The 21,594-nt window shown below is 36.5% G+C and overlaps 1 pseudogene; it reads left to right on the top strand.

Moving 5' to 3' along the window:
- The first annotated feature begins 276 nt into the window (after positions 1 to 276).
- The window catches only part of LOC111152486, a 63,339-nt pseudogene continuing 42,021 nt past the window's right edge, over positions 277 to 21,594 (top strand).

A 21,594-nucleotide genomic window follows, 5' to 3' on the forward strand; every position in this document is an offset into this window, starting at 1 on the left:
AATTTTACCGCAGTTGTTTGTATGTATACTTAAAAAATATTTATTTTCAAGCAAAGATGTAATTGGCTCATAGATCTCTGTGTCAGACTTCAAGGATTGCAAATGCAAATGCCTCAGGGAGATAGGTAAGCTATACAAATGCAGGAAGTGGCTAGGATGAAAAGGGTGGGAAAGGAGGGATGTATGTCTAAATGAAGAGTCTGTTCCCTGCTAAACGTACTAATATGAATTTGAGAAAGGAGATTTCTACAAATAAAACAGCAACAACAAAAACCCATGGCGCTGGCCAGACAAACTGGAACAGGAGCCTGCTTGGCTATCGAAGTGCAACCTAAACAGGAAGAAACATCGGTAGAGTACTGTCCGTTCCCAGCAGGCCCATCCAAACATAAGCTGAGATCACATACATGTTTAGGTGAACTTATTTTGCTTATATGTATATATCCAAATGCAGACTTCTCTCTCAAGCCTTCTCGTAGGAGCCTATTAACAAGAAGCTAAGTAAAGATGAACATGGCACTTCTAATTCCACTAAGCATTCCTTGCCTCTAACCTTTTCATTCTCATTTCATCTAGCTACTACTTCATAGTTTATTAGTAGCAAAATATAACCATAAAAACTAAATGACCTCTCATTATAATAGATCCCTCTGCTCTGTGTAGCACAATTGTTCTAAAAGATTTTATTTATTTATTTGATATATATATAGAGAGAGAGAGACAGGGAGAGAGGGAACACAAGCAGGGGAGTGGGAGAAGGAGAAGCAGGCTCCCTGCAGAGCAGAGAGACTGATGTGGGGCTCGATCTCAAGACCCTGGGACCATGACCTGAGCTGAAGGCAGACACTTAATGACTGAGCCACCCAGGCACCCTTGCAGCACATTTCCCCCCACCCATTTCATATACTGATTGGGGAAAATAAAGATCTAAATAAAACCTAAGTTTCAAAATATGCCTTAAAAATCAACTTCTGATCAAATTGAGCGGCCATCATGCACCAAAGAGCAAGAGAAATTCAAATTTAGAGAAGAAAGTTCCCGAAAGTATAGCACTAGAAACTGCAACAGCAGAGATCATGTATTTGGATTTGATTTTATGCCTGTCAGTTTGCCAAGCAAGGAATTGTGGCAGTTGATATCTCCTGGCTGTTTTTAGCCCTGTATGGCTGTCCAAGATCAGTTTAGAGCAATGTCCTTAACTTAGAATACTTTATGATCTTGTTTTTGATGAACTTTTACAAAGAAAATGACATACACACACACACACACACACACACACACTCACATACTCACACAAACCCATTGCAATATACAGCAGGGATTGTTTTCCATGTGCTTCACCATAATTTTACTGGAAAGACTTGTACTATAATAATAATTGCCTGCCCTGAATTCTAGTGTGCCTCTACAGCTTCTTTTAAATGGAATAAATTTAGTCATGTTGTTCTTTACCACAGTGTTTACTTTGAAGTAATTAATAAACTTGGTCACAATTTCAGTACTGCAAAGAACGACTATCTCTCCTCAACTATGTCAACGCAAAAAAGAACTTGTCTTAGTTTGCCATAGTTTTATTCATATAGTTGATTACACAAAGTTCCAACTCATCAGTGCTAACAGAATTTTGTTATGATGGAAATGTTCTATTTCTGCACCGTCCAATGTGGGAGCTCTTAGCCACATGTCACTATTCAACTCTAAATGTGGCTAGTATGAGTGAGAAATGAAATGTTATATTTCATTTAATTTTAATTATTTTAAAGTTAAATTTCAATAGTCCCAGGTGACTAGCCATTATGTCAGACTGCACAGCCCTAGATTAAAAGCATTGTGGAGGATGAGCTCTTGTTCATTCTTTAATTTCCCATTTATTTGTCACGTAATACATGTCTGACACATGCTGATTACACTGTAAAAAAGAATTATGGAAAAACTGTCACTTGTCCTTATTATTCCCTCGATTATTGATCTTCTTAGTCTATCACTCAACAATATTTGGAATGGATATTACAACAATTGTTAAGTACATAGAATTTGTACCACACAGATTTGGTTTCAGAGAGCATGGTCACTTATTAAATATTTCACCTTGGGACAGTTACTTGGGAGTCTTTTGGTTGGGACATCACCAAAATGGATTAAACAATAGTTATGTTATGACAGTTATGTGAGATTGCTTATGGAGAGTGTATGCCTGTCTCCTGTTCACTAAACTGAGATGCTATTATTCCTGACACAGCACACTCAACCTTGCCACACAAACAGAATCTCCAACAGAAATGTGTTTGTTAGGAACTGAAAGCTAAGTAAATGGAAATCTGGGTAAAAGTTTCAAGCGGACTTGGGGAAAGTGGAAAAGTTATAAGGAGCCTTCTGAAGTTTGTGATTTACTAAGGGCCAAAGTAGCCACTTACAAATTCAAAAGCTTAGCACTTAAAGCAAAACATAACAATATATTTTTAATAGTAATTGTAACTTGTTTTGAAAGCTGTGTGAATAGCACTTGAAACAGCCTCAGCATAATTTCTTCTGAAAAGTCAGTTTACATTTTTTTGGTGGGTAAAGCATGTTTACCCATTCTCAGTGCTTGGGATGAGTAAAAAAAAAAAAAGAAAGAAAGGAAGGAAGAAAGGGAGAGAGGAAAGAAGGAAGGAAAAAGAAAGAAAGGAAGGGAGAAAGGAAGAAAGGAAGAAAGAAAGAAAGGAAGGAAGGAAGAAAGACTCTAATTTTTGCAGATCACCTGTTTTCTGCAACCTAGCATCTAAAGACAGAAAGTAGAGTGGTTGACTCTGATCTCCATTACAGTGTAGTCAGGAGTCTTCTCCTCCTCTGCCACCTTTAGCCATGCTACATACTCCTCTATGCATGGGAGAATGGCAGCGGAGGAGCCAGGCTCCCAGAAGATCTCAGTGCTTTTAGAATGCTGAGGGAAGGTGATGCCTGGGTGGCTCAGTTGTGAAGTGTCTGCCTTCGGCTTAGGTCATGATCCCAGCATCCTGAGATTGAGCCCCACATCGGGCTCCTAGCTCCAGAGGGAGCCTGCTTCTCCCTCTGCCTGCTGTTCTCCCTGCTTGTGCTCTCTCTCTCTCTTTCTCTTAAATGAATAAATAAATAAATAAATATTTAAAAAACCAGAATGCCAAGGGGACATAGGTACTGAAAAGAAGTGGCACAACAATAGCCACCCTCTTCTAGTCCCATCTTAAGTAACCAGCTTTATGAATGGGCTCACACGTGTGAATGTACTTTGTTCACTATTTTTTTAAAAGCTCTAAACCAAAATTAATTTCAGTCAAGTGCACGGAACAATCCCCCCTAATCAAGGCAATATAGTAGTGCCGTATTTGAAATTTTGAGCAGAAAAAAAAATGTTATCAAATAAGATATTGTTTTAGAATCTTAATTCCTAAAACTGACAAGAGTTCTTTGAGCAATTGATAAATTTATTTCAGAAGCATGATGTATTTTCTCATCTGCGAATGTCCATGGGTTGGGGGCTAGGACAGAGAGGCATATTATCTCAAAAGCACTAATCTAGGAATCATTGTTGAGTTGCAGTACCTCTGTTCTAGACCCTGATTTGTCACTAACTTAATGTGTGGCCCAAAGCAGCATGTCTCTGATCCTTACAGTGCCTACTATTTAAAAGTAGAATGTGTATGTGTGTATGTGTGTAGGTATGCATGCACATAAATTCATACATATGTAATAAGACTTATAACATGTTAGACTTTATAAAATGGAAGATGGTCTTCTGGAAAATATTTACTTCCATATCCTCATTGATGGAACTATGTGCAATCCTACATTTGGTGCTTGGACATTACTACCTCCTACTGTAAGTCAAAAAAGTGTTTTGTCTTCCTTCATGGAAAAGAATGTTTTTTGGTGTAGTGATATAGTTTTATTGTAATTTTGGGTTGAGCCAATCAAACTAATCAACTGCCCTCATTCTTATGGGTCACCAGCTCTGATCCAAAGAGCAGTGTTAGAAACAATATTGTAGCTTTGAGCTCTAGAACAACTCCATTAGGGGATCCTGTTTTACTTTCTTTCTGCCTCCAGCACCTTGATATCTTGGCAGTTTCTGGTTTACAGTGGGAAATAATAAGTGTTTATCAAGAAATTATCAAAAGAATTAGTTAATAAATATTTCTCTTTCAGGGGGTTCTCACATTTGACCATTCATCACAATCACCTGAAGGACTTGTTAAACCACAGACAGTTGAGCTCTAAACCCTACCCTCAGTGTTTCTGATTCAGTATATTTGGTGTGAGCCTCAGGATTTCCATTTCCACCAAGTTCCCAAGTGACGCTGATGTTGTTGGTCCAAGAGCACACTTTGAGAGCCCCTGCTCTATGCAATGTTAATTGATTGGGGAAGGGTCAATCCTTCATTATTTATTTACTTATTTATTTACCATCATACTATAGTTAGGTGAATTAAAGGCTTATCATAGATAGAACACAAGCCCAAGGTTTTTTCTCCCAGATGTATTGACATGACATAGAGTTGGCCAACAGAATATTGAATTCAGGACAGAAGTGGAGCAAATACAGGTTGGCATGAACAGAAAGACAGTGAGGCACATTTTTTTTTTTTTTTTTAAATAATGGAGCTCAATGGTGATCTCCTGAACAAACAGCTAGGAAGACAGTCAATGAGCATGGATTGAGTGCCTGAATGTTCCACTGGTCTTTGAGTAAACAGGTACAACCTGTCCAGCAGCAAATGTCACAAAACATGTATTCCCACACATGACAAGCAATTGTACTCATTGCTTCTTCTTTAGACATGAGGAACAATAGTGTCTGTTATGGTATACAAATTGACAAGATAGGGAAATCCTATTTGATAACAAATTTGCAAAACAAAGTTTGAGAACACCTGTTGAAGTTAATAGAACACCTGTCTTGTCTGGACACCACAGACAAGTGGAGATAGCAGGATTCAGTCCCAGTTACCTCATGTAAGTAACATTTTTTATGATGATCTGAGCCTAATTGTGAATGATGGTATGGCTTGAAATTATTTCAGGAATAATGCATAATAACCCAAATGAAGAACAGATTATTTTAAAAAATATTTTTCTTCTAGTCTTTTATATGAAATTTTATTTTTTTATTAATGCTAACTTTAGATACTATGACAGGGCAATAATTATCTTTGAAATGGTAGAAACATGTTTAACTCACTTATTTTAGACCAGACAAACTTTATAATCAAATTTTCATTCTCAGAGTTAAAGCAAAGGCCCATCCTTGTGGTAATAAACAATAGTTGGACTGTGCCACTATAATTTTTGTCAGCTTTGTACCTTTTTCTAATTTCTCCTTATTAAAAAAAACATCAGATATTATGTTGGGTTGCTCAATGTTTGGCTAACAGCATAAAATAGAAGAGCCTCTTTATAATGGTCCTTATATTTTTGAATCTGTTCTAAAAGGACATTCTTATCTACAGAACTGGAGAGATCAGTAGATACTAACCTTAGCTATGCTTTGGACTCACCTTGACAGTATTTTATTTTTAAATACAAATTCTAGGTTCTCTTCTCATACCACCTGAATTAACATCAGGAGGAAGAGCAAGTCTCAGGAATTTGGAGTTCGTTTAGTGGTTCTAGTAGGATAATTCCCTGCCCTAGACCACCCCTAGTCACCAATTCCTCCTCCCATATAACAAAGTTGGTCCCAATTATGTAAAATTGTATTTACTAATCATTTACTGTGTCTGTAAAATTGCGCAAGACTATAAAATTCCATTGTTCAATGTAAGATGCTTTCATTTTGATCTTTTCTAACATATATAAAATAAATATATGAAGATTAAATAATGATTTGTTCTTAATTTACTTAAACTTGATGGAGACTTCCAAACTTCATTCTGAAAGTAATAACCAAGCTATGCTCTAAGATATATATATATACATATATATATGTATATATATATGATATATAATATATATTTTAAGATATATATATCTTATATGCTATAAGATATGTATAAGAATATATATATATACACACATATATGTGTGTGTGTGTATATATATGGAGTAGATTAAGAAGAAGAGAAGACTATTTTATTTTTTTAAAGATTTTATTTTTTTTATTTATTTATTTTAATTTGACAGATCACAAGTAGGCGGAGAGGCAGGCAGAGAGAGAGAGGGGGAAGCAGGCTCCCCACTGAGCAGAGAGCCCAATGTGAGGCTCAATCCCAGGACTCTGAGATCATGACCTGAGATGAAGGCAGAGGCTTAACCCACTCAGCCACCCAAGCAACCTGAGAGGACTATTTTAAAAAGCTAAAGAAGTAGTGATCAAAAACAACAGAACCATGAAATTTAGTATTGTGAAATCCAAGTGAAGGAAAATTCCAGAAGACAGCAATAAATTCTGTTAAACACCAGAATGAGATCAAGGCATATAAATCTGAATGGGCTTTGAATTTCATGAAAGAATGGGAAGGGAAAGAATTAGAAGGTGAACAATATAACTTCCTAGAAGATTTTTCTCACCAAATTATTACTGGAATTCAGAAGGGTAGGGAGCATATCATGAGCAAGATTTTGAATCCCTGGTAATTCTAGCTATCAGTGGCCAGAGAGATAGATTGGTGCCTCTGTTTGCTGTGTCTATTAAGGGATAAATGCATGGGATCATGACCAGAGGTTTAAGCTGTTGCCACATTCCACTGAATAGAACAGAGAATGGATTAATTTGTTCAATAAATATTTATTGAGTACCTTGCTATATGCCAGGAACCAGAGACCGAGCAATGAAAAAGAAATAGAATCATAGCAGTTTCAGTGTGGGGAGGGCTGCTGAGATAATACAGGTCAAGGCAGGGCTTCTCAATCTCATGTGCATACAAGAAAACCTGGCAATCTTGGTAAAATGCAGCTCCTGATTCAGCACTTCTGGAGCAGGGCCAAGTAGTCTACATTTTTAGCAAGATTCCATGGAGTGTCTACGCAGCTGGAAATTCATAGACCACACTTGGGAGTAAAAGAACCAGGAGATTCGAAAACCCCATGTCCAGATTTGCCTCACCTGAGTCACCTCCTCACAGGACTCATTTGTGGGTCCCACTGCTGGAGATTTTGTTTCAGACTATCCTCTCAACTCCATGGAGTTCTATAGCTTACTCAGGTTTGGAGGCCACTGATTTCATCCAACCACATGTCTCCTTTACAGAGAAGGAAATGCAGTTCCTGCAGATGAAGAGGTTTAATTATTAGTGAACACCTGCACCAAGATTCAGGTCTGTTGTAAGTATTGGGATTAATGAGGGCATTTAATAAAGCATCACCTTCTCCATACCCAATTGCTGAACACAGAGTAAAACGAGAAAAACGAGTAATCACCTTTTTACCAATAACAGCTAGATTGCTGAAGGTAGCATACCTAGAGCACTAGATAGGCCTCATAACTTCAGCCAGAATGAGGCAGGCTCAAGCAGCCAGTCAGAGGTGCATACAGTGTCGGACCCAAGAGCACCTCTTCCCCAGGAGGAAAGGGTGGGCCCCTGGAGGATGGCAGAGAATGCATGCTCCCTGTGGTCAGCTAGCTACCAAAAGAAAGAAGGCAGAAACAAAACTAAGCACTCCCAGTTTTTCTGTCAAAACTAACCAATGACATTCTTCCACTCCTGGGGAAGAGGGCACGAAGGAGCAAAGAGAAGCCAGAAGAGTCACATCTCCATGTGGAAAAAAAGATCAGGAATGGGGGACACCCATTCTCCTGAGCATCAAATGATGCAGTCCTCCCTGCAAGGTGCCCAGCACTGCAGGCAAGCCTGTGGGTAACTGCTGAGAGATCTGGGAGCTTGACATAAGAGCTAGAGGATATAGGGCAGTGCTTCTCAAACATTATTCTGCACTCGGGTCACCCGGGGCTCTTTGAGAATGCAGGTTCTGATTCTGAAAATCTGGGAGGGCCCTGAGGTTGCATATTTCTACAAAGCTTCCAGGGAATGCTGATGGCCATACTTGCAGTAGCATGGGAAGGGAATCTTCTACTTAAAACACTGTTATGCCTCAGGTTTGAAAGCAAGAATATTAGCAAACTACCTATTTTCCACTTACCAGCCTTGGTATTTAAGCCACATCCCATGCATTGTCACCAGCAGCTAATATTTAGGGGCAAACAAAACAAAACAAAACAAAACAAACAAACAAAAATAAACCACTCTGTCACTATTAAGATTAGGCAAGCCCCTGTTCCTTTTCTGGGTTACCAATAGAACTGTTGAGAGGCAGAGGGGAGAAATTTACTAGCCCAAGTTCACTTAAGTAGTTTATGTGAAAGCATGGAATAAAATCACTCTCTTCTGAATCCAAGACTAGTGTCTTTTTCAATCAGCTGTGCTCTTTGACACTGGCACACTGACCATGACACTCATTTTCATATACACTCCACAATGCTGTACTGATCATTTGGATGTCTAGAGAACAACGATGTAGTTGTCTGGTTGTTCCAAGCCTCTCTCAAATTTTGCTGTCACTTAATTTAGCACATCATCTCCTCTGTCATTACCCAGGTCAAAAGTGAGAGTTTCTTCTCTCCTTAACTTATCCTTTTTGTACATGAAGAGCTATAGGTCAAGATACATTGAAATTTAACTTGAGTTTAACTCCTGCCTTCTCTCTCTCTCCATCTATCTCTCTAGGTCTAAACTGCTAGGGAACTAATCTCTGATAAATAACTAGCGGAAGTCAATGCCCATCAGCCAGAGACCACAGCAATCCCCATCCCTGTGAAGTCAATAAAGGTGAGTTCATCATCTTGCACTAAGGGAGGACACACTGTAGTGGTGTTTGGCTGGGGCTTTAACACCACCATGCACCATGATCTGGGGAATGCTACTTCAGAAATCAACAGTTTATGGATACTGACTGACCTTTAAAAGTCGTCCTTTGTTGAATATTTTAGGCAGCAGCAGTTTTGTTCAGAGGTGTTCAAAGCCAACTAGGTAGGCATTCCCCTAATCTATTTATATAAAGATAATTATATGTTTAAATATTTTCCCTCTGAAGAAAAAGATGGAGAAAATGTAAGGAAAGATATATGAGATGTTCACCTATTTCTGTTTCTAAGTGGGCTTTAGAGCTCAGTGGGGAGCCCAGTGTGGGGACTGGGACACGTGATGCTAAGATCTAGACCTGAGATGAGATCAAGAGTCAGACACCGAACTGACTGAGCCACCCAGTAACCTCACCTGTTACTGTTTCAATCAGACTTTCAAACAGCCTGTAAATAGAAAGAAAGTAGCTCAATAAAAGTAAGTGTGTGCACTATGGGACTATTGATTAATATAGATATTTTATATCTCCTATCGTTGAAGTGTTAACTGTAGATTAAATACTAATAAGCTAATTTCCTGTATTATTTTTCAGAAGTTAATATTGAATAGGAAACCCAGTTATAAGTTAAGAAATTCAATGAAGGGTAATCTAATGGGAGAGATAATGTATTTATATAATATTTATATAATAGATAATCGACTTAAATGACTTGACACTAGCTCATAGAATTTTTTTTTAAGATTCTATTTATTTATTTGACAGACAGAGATCACAAGTAGGCAGAGAGGCAGGCAGAGAGAAAGAGGGAAGCAGGCTCCCCACTGAGCAGAGAGCCCGATGTGGGGCTCAATCCCAGAACCCCGAGATCACGACCTGAGCTGAAAGCAGAGGCTTAACCCACTGAGCCACCCAGGTGCCCCTAGGCTCATAGAATTTTAATTAAAGATTGATCTTTTAGAGTACTAGGCTTCAAAATAGTATCATAAAATTCATGTCTTTCAAAGTTTGGGTTACATTTCAAATTTATGATTTATAGTATGCAAAGTGTTCATCAAAGATAAGTAAGATTATTAAATGTATCTCATATATGTAAACGGCATTGTCTGTTATCATTTCAGCTATCTATAGTAAATTATTTAAAAAGAATAATTTTCAGGACACGCTGTCAAAGTCCAATGATTGTAGATCGGTCTATTTCTGGCCCTTACTCTCAGCTGGTCCTCAACTTGTTAAAGGCAAATTTCCAAATATTTCCCATTCTAAACTGAAGTGAGTAATTACTATTTTTTGCATAGTAAGATCATTATTTTTCAAGCAAATGATCTTGTTTTCAAAATTCAAATTCCTTATATAATGTTATTGGCTCACAAACATTTTTGTATTCTTAAACCCTCCTGGTAACCATTTGAAAAAAAACACAAGTTTTATTCTATATATTAGAGGGAGTCAGGTGGAAAAAAAAAAAGTGAATATCTGAAGGTCAACTTTCAACCTATTAACTAGCACCTGAAGAACAGACTGGCCTCAAAGCCCAGGACAGCACGACCCCATTTTACCACTTTTGCCTGATCTAGAACTTCTCTCCTGGAGACTGTGTTCTTCCATGAAACCTGACTTTATGTAGCATTTTGCTCCTGCTTGGGTATCTGCTTCACACATTTTCTCAGGCCATTTTTTTTTTCATGCATGAAATCACCTATTCTTCTAAATCACATTTATATTATTGGAATATCTTCATTTCATTTCAGAAAAATGTGTCAAGAAATCATTAATCATTACATCATTACTTAGCAAAAAGGGAAGACAAAAATGTCAATAATGATAATTAGTTAAGATATTTCCATATGATGAATATTATGCTGTCATAAAATCATATTTTCTGTTTAGATTTGTACTGTTCACTTGTCTCTTTTTGTTTTAATTTTTTTTTTTTTTTTTTTTTTTGAGAGAGAGAGAACATGAGCCGGGGGAGGGGCAGAAGGAGCTGGGCAAGTAGGGAGGAAATGGGGGGAGGCTGACACTGGGCTCAATATTATGACCCTGAGATCATAATCTGAGCTGAAATCAGACATTTAACTGACTGGGCCACCCAGGCACCCCCACATGTCCATTTCTCACTTTTACTTTCTGCTTCAAAACAATTTGAGACTAACAAAAATGTTGCAAGAATATCATGTGGAATTTCTGTATATTTCTCACTCAACTTCGCTAATGTTAACATCTTATATAATTATAGTACTATTATCCAAATGAGTAGATTCACCACTGTATGACAATATTTAAAAAATATACAGACCATGTTTAAGTTTCATCAATTGTCCTGCTAATGTCCTTTTTCTGGCCCAGGATCTTTTCTGGAATCCCAAATTGTAGTAAGTTGCCATGACTCCTCAGTCTCCTCCAATGGAGGCCAGTACATTGATCTTTCTTTGTCTTTCATGAATTTGACTTTTTAAAAAAATATTGGCCAGTTATAATGCAGGCTGTTCCTTAATTTTGTTTTGTCTGATGTTTACTCATAATTAGCTAAAGGATACGCATTTGGAGGTACAGGATGTGGGTATGTCTTATTACTGGAGATATACATGAATATAGGAAAAAATATAGGTTGTAGAAAGCGCAACAATAGTTATCCCTGAATAGTAAGAACTATTTTTAATTACTTTAGAAAATATTTGTATGCATTTCCAAAATCTACCTAATAAACACTCATTCTTTTTATAATCAGAATCAGAAAAACACGATCTGTCTTGAATACTGTCTCTTCTGTAACATTTCTAATCCCTAGGCTGGAAATCCTCTCTTCCATATTTCTGCACCTCATGTATAATCTATTATGCATTTCATACATACTGTTATCTGTTTTACCTCTTTGCTGGAATACAATCTCCTTGAGGACAGGGAACATGACTCATTCAATGTTACGTTGTCCACAGCAACTTACAACTTACATGTCTTTCATTTAACGTATGAAACTGTTTACCTTTAACACTTGAACACATCAAGAACTATTCACTGAATTAATTGTAATTTCTTAATTAATTGTAATTTCTTGTGTAATTTCTAATTGAAATATCTCTTCTGGTATACTCTAAGAAAAGCAATTGGGAAAGTTTTGCCTTTATTGATATTTTCATTTTCTGTGAGCCAGTGAAAGTCTTTAAGGGATAAAACAAAGAGCAAAACACCCCACCAGTTAACCAAAAGTGTCCCCTCCCCCACATATTGAAGAATACAGGCTAATGTGAAGAAATGATGCACAAAGAGAAAAGATGAAGTTAGCATCGACTCCTTTAATTTGTTTGCAGCTCTTCTTTCCTACTAACTTCCTTCCTACTTCAACCTGCTCTAGGCTGCAGAACTTGGAACTGGACCAGATTTAAAACATATAATTCTATCATGAAATTAGGTCATTTGCATTAGATTCCAATGCCACAACAACTAAAGTTGCCTGAATCACCTATCAGAAGAATGAGCACTCAGTATTATACTCAACTAATGAATCATTGAACTTTATATCAAAAACTAATGCTGTACTATAACTTGGCTAATTAAATTTAAATTAAAAACAAGAAGAAAAAATAATTTAAACCTAAATTTTAAATCTTACATTAAAAAATTCTGTTACATTGAACCTTATCCCTCCATGTCAGTTTATTTTATAAACCCACTAACCAAAATTTTAGCGTATATGTCATTGGGGGTAGTAATGAATACTAGGAGTAGGAAGCTATCTACTGAGTACCTACTGTGTAATAATGACTTCATATACAGGATCACATTTAATCTTCATAAATCCCTGCTAAGTGGGCTTATTATCCTCATTTACAGATAAGGAAACTGAGGTTCATGCAAGTTTATAGCAAGTAAAATAATAAAATGCAAAGCTGTATTCAGTATTTTTATAATTTAAATGCATAGCACGAAGATTGTAAAAGAAGTCCTGAAAATGGAAGCTATTTCTAAGTGGAAATTTTAATCATCAAGATGGTCATTATGGGGGTGCCAGGCTGGCTCAGTCCATAGAGGATGTGACTTTTGATCTTAGGGTTGTGAGTTTGAGCTGCACTTTGGACATAGAGATTACTTGCTAAATTTTTTTTTTTTTGAGAAAAGTTGGTCATTATATGACATGACAAAGGTATTAACTCATGCTACAATGTTCTTATTCTATGACTTATAACTGCACCAAATCAACACACTGTATACCTTAAACTTAGACAATATTATATGTCAATTGTATCTCAAAGCTTGAAAAAAGCAAAGATTGGTCTAAATTAAAAGACAAAGCTTTTTTTTTTCCCCGCTTAATATAGTTTCTAAATAATATGGTATATCCTGGATAGGGTACTATGTGCAAATTGCTAACATTAAAGTTTGTTTGTTTCAACAGAGGATTTACTATAATAGGGCTGTGGGTTGCCAATTTAAATGCCCATGGAGAGGCAGGGCAATGAGTGAAGTGGGCCTCAGTGCAAGGCCACAAGGAGTGGTGGGGATGGTTGAGAACCAGAAAGCACATGCTTGGTCTTATGAGAGAATCCTCTGTGCAGTCTTCATCTATTTTAACATTTGGAATTGTGGGCTCGATGTTGCTTAATTTGATTATTTAAAGGAAGTCAGATATTAATGTTTTGGGGGTAAAAAATATTACTCATCAACTTCAGAAACCAAAATATTTTAAGACACACAAAAAAACAAACATTGTGTTCCTTGGTCACAACGGATCAGCTATTTTGTCTCCTCTATGAATAATATGTACAAAATGCTTTACTCTGATTTATAAAGCCTAATTGTTTATAAAAATAGAGATAACTGAGATTAGCAGTCAAGCCCATGTTAATTTAGCATAGTGTACTTTATTGTGAACAGGAAGAAGTCTAAATGGCTATTTGGAATTCCTAGTTCCTTAAATGTTTGATAAGAGTAATTTTTTTTTTCCTTGTCAGTGGGTTTTGTAATACTGAGGTTATCCTTAAAATGTAATCAGTCATAGTCAACCTTGTTTGTAAAGTTTTTTCTGAGCTTATGAACATTAAATGTTTAATTGTACTGCTCACAATTAACTGAATTGTTGGCTCTGTTCTATACCATGTCAACCAAAGAATCCGTCTTTTCATTTTTTCCCATCCAGACCCCCCAACCTATTTCCCTCAACCATAAACATTCAAATACCCAAACAGACAAATTACTGATTTTATTGAAAATTGAGATAAATGAGAGATTTATGGGGTAAATAAAGATGTTGCAAGTATGTGAAATATTTGACACACTTGGTTCTTAAGAATTTGGCCATTTGTTGCTGAGAATTTTTCGTTGATGGCTTCATCCTAGGGAGATATACTGCCCAAGTGGTATCACTGAGTATTACCCTCTCTCTTTCCCTTCTCTGCTTAGTATCTCTTTGTTTCTCCCCATCCTCTAAAAACCCCAAACTCATTTAATGTCATGCAGACTCCCTTAACGGTTTTGTTTGTTTGCCTTGACCATATTCTTAGGTTCTATCTTATGAGGCTCATTAAGCTCTATTAATAAAAAACTTTAAAACTTAAAGAGAGAGAGAGAGAGAGAGTGAGATTTCTCTAAGAGGAATTTTGGTGCCAGAAATAAAATTACCTCCCTCCCTCCATCTCTTAATGTTTAAGAACTAACAATTCATCAGGATTTTTGGTTTGGTTTTGTTTTGTTTTCAGATTTCTTTATATACTATTTACTTATATTTAATCAAATGAAAAGTAAACACATGATTCCCAGCATCACTGAAACAAGCAAGCAAACAAACCCAACCCTTCTTTTCTCAGATTAGATTTATTTTTTTTTAATTCTGGGATAATTTAAATTGACAGAAAATTTACAAAGATATTAGAATTCATGTATACCTTTTGTCCTCCTCTGATGCTAACACCTTACCTGACCATGGGTTTTTTATCAAAACAAAGAAAATGATACTATTTTAATGCTATTAACTAAACTATAGACCTTAATTTTGATTTTACCTTTTTTTCTTTGATCTGTTTTAGGATCCAATTCAGGATGCCATACTGTTTTTAAAGAATCATTTTTAAGGAAGCAGATGACTCATGATCTACATCAGCATAAGATCCTTAAAATGAAGTTCACCAGTATTTCTGCTTTATGACAGAAATGAATGCCACCATCACTCATGAGTAGCATTTACAATAATAGGGTGTGTGGCTACCTTGAAATAATGGCCCCTCCCTTCTCCCAGGTACAATGATTCTGGGTAGGCAAAAAAACATCACCCTTCCTCTGAGCAAAGCATTTAGTGGAGCCCCATGCCAGCTCTTAGGAAGTTATGGGCTTTACAGTAAAGGATTTTTGAATTAAGTACCATAGTTTAGAACATAAATAATATATGGAATCTCATTCTAGAAGTCATGATAACTTGATATATAAACACATACATTGTAAGAACTGGTCTTGTATTGTCTGACCACTGGAATTTAGCATAGAAAATTTGTATTATTAGGGCAATATATCATTCTAAAAACTTTATATGTCTGGTGCCCTCGCCAAGTTAAGGACAATAACTTTGCAAAAAAACAAAGCAAAACAAAACAAAAACTCTCTCCTAAAATCTTTGAAAATACTGTCCTCCCTCCTCCCTCCTCCCCCCCCCAAAAAAGCCAGCCCTGTGGTTAGAAACATTTGGTTAAAATACAAGCCTCCTCGAAAGATTTAACATTCTAATGTGCACCATATGTCTGAAAAAGAAATATGGTTTGCAGTGTTTCCCAAAGATAAATTAACTAGAGAACTTTTTTAAGCCTATTAACTTCTCACAGAGAACAAAACTGGAAAAATGTTGGACAACATATCTACTTATTGACTCCAAACTGGACATAAATTTAGAAGTCCTTTAGTTCAATCCTACAGTAATCCTTCGCAGAGGGTTCATCAGCTACTACTCCCAAAGACATCTAGAGTTTATCCTTCCATTGCTTGAAAGCTCTGGGTCTAAAGAAGAAAGCTCTTTATTGTTCTGATCCTGAATTGTCCTGTTTTGTTCACCCTTCGGCCATTTCAAAGTCACTCCTCCAAGTGACTCTTTCCACATGATGGGAAGATGAGGCAAGATGAGACTTTATTTGGCCAGTATTTCTGAATTATCAGTTTGTTGGGCAGATATACTAGGAACTTTGTTTATAATAATTTCTTCCTGGGTTTCCAGCAAAATCTCTAGTGGTACTGAATATGGCCTTAGTCACACTCTTGCTTTCTCAGATGATTTTTTAAAGAGGGCAGAATGATGAGGTAAGGAGAACGCCCTAAGCATGAGAATGTAGGCAAGTATAGCAGGTCTGACAGCTGTCTCACTAATTCCGAGTTGAGGAAAGGAAATTCCTGCCCTACCCACATCTGATGGGATCATAGATTTAGGAATACAGTTCTGAAGAGCTGCTTTGTCTTTGAAAAAATTCCCCTGTTATTCACCAAGGGAAAAACCACAGCAGAAATGCTGATGCTCTGTATCCCTAGAATAATCATCTGTCCTGGGGAAACCTATCAGGGATTCACAAGCTGATGACCAAGCATTTTGAGAACATATTTAAAAAGAAAAAAAGAGAATTCCCTTACTTGCCATAGACTCTGAATGCCTTTCAGAGCCTGAAATATATTTTTAAATTCTATGCTTTGATAATACTTCAAAAATATACTAATCATATTTTAATATAATTAAATATCCAAATCATTTCCCTTGAAAGTTTAAACACTCTTATTCAATGCTAATATCACTTTAGACTTACTTCTTTCTGCAGTGACATAAAAAATTTTGTTAGGAAAAATACAACCCATGTATAGATATGTGTGTCACATATATTAAAAGCTGATGGAATTGTGTACTATTTATTCAAAACCTATACCATTTTTTAAACCTTTACAAATGCCTAAGAGAAAAATATGAAACTACACTATGGAATACTGTTGTTACTGCAGGTTTTGCTGAATTGTGTGACTCTGGGGGTGGGAGGAACCTAAGAACAGCAAGAGATAGGGCCATGACAGGGCAGCCCATACCATCCTTCCCCAAGCAAGCCCCTTGGTAGCATAACAGAAAAGAATGCCTACCTCTACCCCCACATACTCACACTATTCTCCCACACACCCCCCCCTTCAACCCACTCAGGTGCTATAATTTCTTCACCTTTCCCAAAATTCCACTTGACAACAATTGTTAACTGTTTTCCTTTATACAGATGTGAGTTGAGGACAGAGGATGAGAAGCCACATGTGGGCATTTGCCCTAAGTCCACATCTGCATAGGAATAGGCAGGAATCAGTGTCTGGAGTCTAGGTATCACTGGAGAACCGAAGCTGACAGCCTTAGCTGGCTACTCAGCTCACATTGACAACCCTTTACTTGGCCCTCTGGAATTCTGTGTCCATTCTCTTTTCTTCAGTTGGTTGTTCCAAACTGTTACCAATCCCTAAAACCCTATACCTTACCTTTAGCTGCTTACCCTAACAAGCCAAATAAATCTTTTAACAAAGGAAATAATGTTAATCATGTTTTCTCTCTGAATGTTTCCTTCCCATATTTACATTCATCTTTTCTTCTACAGAGGATGTGGATACCTCTCCTTTTGGGGAGCTAGGCTTCTGGTCCCTCCATGCAACCCTTGGCCATAGTTTATCTTTCATCCCTCCCGGATCTCATATCCTTACTTCTGCTCTCTCTACTGACATTTCCTGTGATGTTCCGCGTACCCCAAAACTAGAGATTTCCTTAACAGTGCTTTTCTCTAAAAACCTCTGCTCTTGGGGCACCTGGGTGGCCCAGTCAGTTAAGCGGCTCATTCTTGATTTTAGCTCAGATTGTGATCTCAGGGTTGTATGGAACCTGCTTAAGATTCTCTCTCTGCCTCTCCCTCTATCCCTCCACACAGCCACCCCCGCCGACCCATGTGGGCATGCATACTCTTCCTCTCTCTAAAAAAACAAAAACAAAAACAAAACCCAAAAAACATCATTCTACTCTTTCTGCCCTTTTAAATAATGCACTTTTATTGTTCCACCCTCATTGTTTTCATATTTCCCATTTGCTATGTAGTCTATGGCAATGTGGTTTACATCAACACTTGACTGACTTACCATCTATCTACTCTATCCAAGTGATGATGCCCCCTAATGGTCAAATCTAACAGCCTCTTTTCACTTTCACCCACATTTTAGAGCATTGATATATTCAAATATTTATTCTATGAGAAACCATCTCTTGTTGTTCACAAAACTATTGCCACCAACTTCTTCGAATCTGCGGAATTCCCAGATACTGTTGCCTACTCCACCTTTTTTTTTTTCTATTTGCAACATATCCTTTAGAAGTGATCTCATTTCCTCCTATAGATTAGTTAGAACTATTCACATGCAAGAGAAAAAAAATCTATGGGGATTTAATTAAATAGGGTTTTACTTCTTTATATGCAATAAGAGTAAGTCAGATTGTTAGTTCTGATGTTGTATAGAAATTTGATAGCAAGGAAAACTTCCCTAACTTTACTAATGTTGGACCATATGGCTGGTGCATCTTGACCACTCCTCCTACAGTCCAGACCAGAAGATGAATAAAGAAAACAAAAGCGGAAAAGAGGACATAACCTTAATCACGAGAACAAAAATTTATTTCCCATAGATTCCCAATAAACTTCCCCTTATGTCCCATTGGTTGTAATTGTGTTACTATTCACACTAATTTAAAAGAGATTCTGGGAAAGTGGCATAAAAAAAGATGTGGGAATGCGTAATGAGTGAATCAATTTATGATACATTTAATAACTTCATCCTTAAAACTACAATGGGAAGGACATCTGCTGTATGAGATATAACCACTTCTTTATGTGCACAGAGGTAGCATTTGGGCTAACTCTGTTAGAGCATGTGTCACATTCCATTGTAGTTTCTGTTTAAGTATCCATCATCATGGTCCTACCTTCAGCTCCCAATTAGACTATGATCTTCTTGACTGCAACCAGTATTAAGTCCAGCACTGGACTTGTAACCCCATCAAGGTCTAGAACACTAAAAATCTACACACACACACACACACACACACACACACACGTACATACACATATATTTTATGTATATGTATTATATATACTTATATATGTCATATATTATATATTTATTATGTATATTTATAGAGAATATATTATATATTTTATATATTTTTATTTATATATTAATATCTATACATAAAATACATATGTATCATTTTGAAAGTAAACTTGAATATTGGATGATAAGCATTTGAGTTCTAATCCCAGTCTTAATTATTATTTTTTGACTATTCAGATGTAGACAATATTTTCACTTAAACAGAAGCAATGTGTAAATTATCTAATGCTGGAGTCTACTACTGGCCCTTCTTTCAACTTGTTACTATTGTAATATTTCAGTAAGTTTTTAGTATATACATTTATTTTTCTGTTAATTTTGTATTTGAGTTCTTTTTTCGTATTCTCACCACAGCTGCTTTTGTCTTTTTGATCCACCCACTCTTTGAGCCTACAGCCATCACACGGCAAATCTGGCACTTGCTGTCCATGGTGTAAGAACTGTAATATCTGTGTCTTCTCAACTGCCTTTGGTGGGAGTGTGTTTCTGAATGTTTTTGCTATAGGCAGATGTTTGGAATCTCTTTATGGAGAGAAATAGAAATGAGTGAGCTGTTCTAGAAGGGGGGAAAGGAAGTAGGGAAAGGAATAAGAAATTCTGTAACCAGAAATTGGCAAGTCCGATCGTCTTTTAAAACAGTCCCAATTTTTTCCATTTCCCTTATATATTTTTGGTATTCAGCTTACCAAATATGTCTCTTTTTAGTGTTGTCATTATGATGATGGGAAACCACCGTCTAGTGACTTACAACATTGCACCTATATTTCCTCTCTTTTATTATCAACATGACTTGAAAGTAAAGTGTCAGGTACTTCACTCTGCTTTAGATTTATGCCAATTTAATATCTTATTCAGGAATATTCACTGCATTTGTCTTTTTTCATTAGCTGGAGTGTTGTTGAAACAAGTGATTCTTTAGATTTATTCACTATAAAATATCGGTAAAGCTTGAAATGTTCATTTTAGAGAAAAAGAAGAGTATAGTATACTGACAAAAATTTATGTGAGTGAGCATTACAAGAAATCATTTTACATTAATAATTTTAAATCCTATTTGCTTGGTTTCTTTGGAAAACCCTGACTGATGTAGAGGCTGATCATAAAATTATACAGTCTTCCCTTTGTCAACAAGTTCTGAATTTGCTATTGGTCTGACTTTTTCTCTATAAGTAAGACAGGAACCTTTTCCCCCACATCTTTGCTCAGTGTCTCCTTCTTATCAGTTACATCTCTTCTAAATGCCCTTTCAGATAATCTTCAGATATTCCCTCTACATACAAGTTGTTCCCTGTCCTGTTACCCTGCTTTATTTTATTAGACTGATCTAAGTGCAATTAAAAGAAAAAGAAAAACAAAACTAGCTATTATGTTTTGCTGACCCCACTACAGAACCTGGGAAGTAAATACTTGCTTTCCCAGATTCCCCTGCAGCTGGACATGTCCATGTGACCCAATTCAGACCTTCCCCTTATTGGATAGCTGAGGGGTCCTGGGAAAGATATTTGACTTCCTGTCGAAAGGAAAAGGCACAGAAAAGAGCTCTCTCAATCTCAGCCTGAAACTGTATCATCCCTCTTAAGCACTTGAAGGTAACAATCATAAAAATTAAAAGCCATCACACTGAGGACTGTGATGTGGGAGGAAGAGCAAACCTGTACTCTGAAGTCATTGATTGGCTGACCATATCTGATGATGCTTTTCTCCAGATGTTTTGGTTCTGGAAATATTCGTCCGCCTTACAGTTTAAACCACCATTGTTTGGGTATTCTGTTATTGTGGCCAAAAGCAATTCTCAAAGAAACATGAAATAATCTTATTTACTCATTTATTTATGTGATTCTTGCTTATATTCTGCTTTTTAGACAATAAGATGTGTAAGCATAGAAATCTGGTTGTTGTTGTTGGTTTGTTTGTTTTTCAGTGTGGTATCCTCTGTGTGTGTCACAGTGCCTGTGACATAGAAAACATTCAGTGAATGGGTCCTGAATGAATGGATGATAGTGAATATAAATGAATAAACTTAAGTCTGTTTTAAATATTTTCATGGCACCTATAAGGTAATCAATGGGGATGCTGGGGCTAAGATATTTAAGACCCATTTACTGAGTATGCTGGGAATTCATCTCTTAAAAGGAAAACGTTTAGGCTTCTCTTCTATTGAATGGTTTCTATGTAACTTTGCCAGGAAGCAATTTGTTTTTCCAGGTCTATCTTCCTAAAAATCTGATGAAATCTTGAGTTTTAACCCAGGAACCATCATCTATAGAATAAGATATATCAGAAAACTTCATAGTTTTCTCCAGAGCTTAAGCATACTGATTTTAGTGATTTCATTTTTGGATATATTGTTAGAAATAGTTTCATTTACACTAGTGTTCAACTGAAATATTATGTGAGCCACATATATAATTTACATTTTCTAGTAAACACATTTAAAAAGTGAAAAATGGGAATTAATACTATATAATATTTAACCCAATATACTGAAAATATCATTTTATGCTATATTGTTAACATGTGATCAATATAAAATTATTAATGGGATATTTAAGTTTTTGGACTCATTAATTTAGCATGTGTTTTATACTTACAGTACTTCTCAATTTGGACTAGTCACATGTGGCTAGTAGCTTACATATT

The sequence above is a fragment of the Enhydra lutris genome, unplaced genomic scaffold, assembly GCF_002288905.1.
Source record: "Enhydra lutris kenyoni isolate GAN:26980312 unplaced genomic scaffold, ASM228890v2 scaffoldscaffold28, whole genome shotgun sequence".
Classification (NCBI taxonomy): domain Eukaryota; kingdom Metazoa; phylum Chordata; class Mammalia; order Carnivora; family Mustelidae; genus Enhydra; species Enhydra lutris.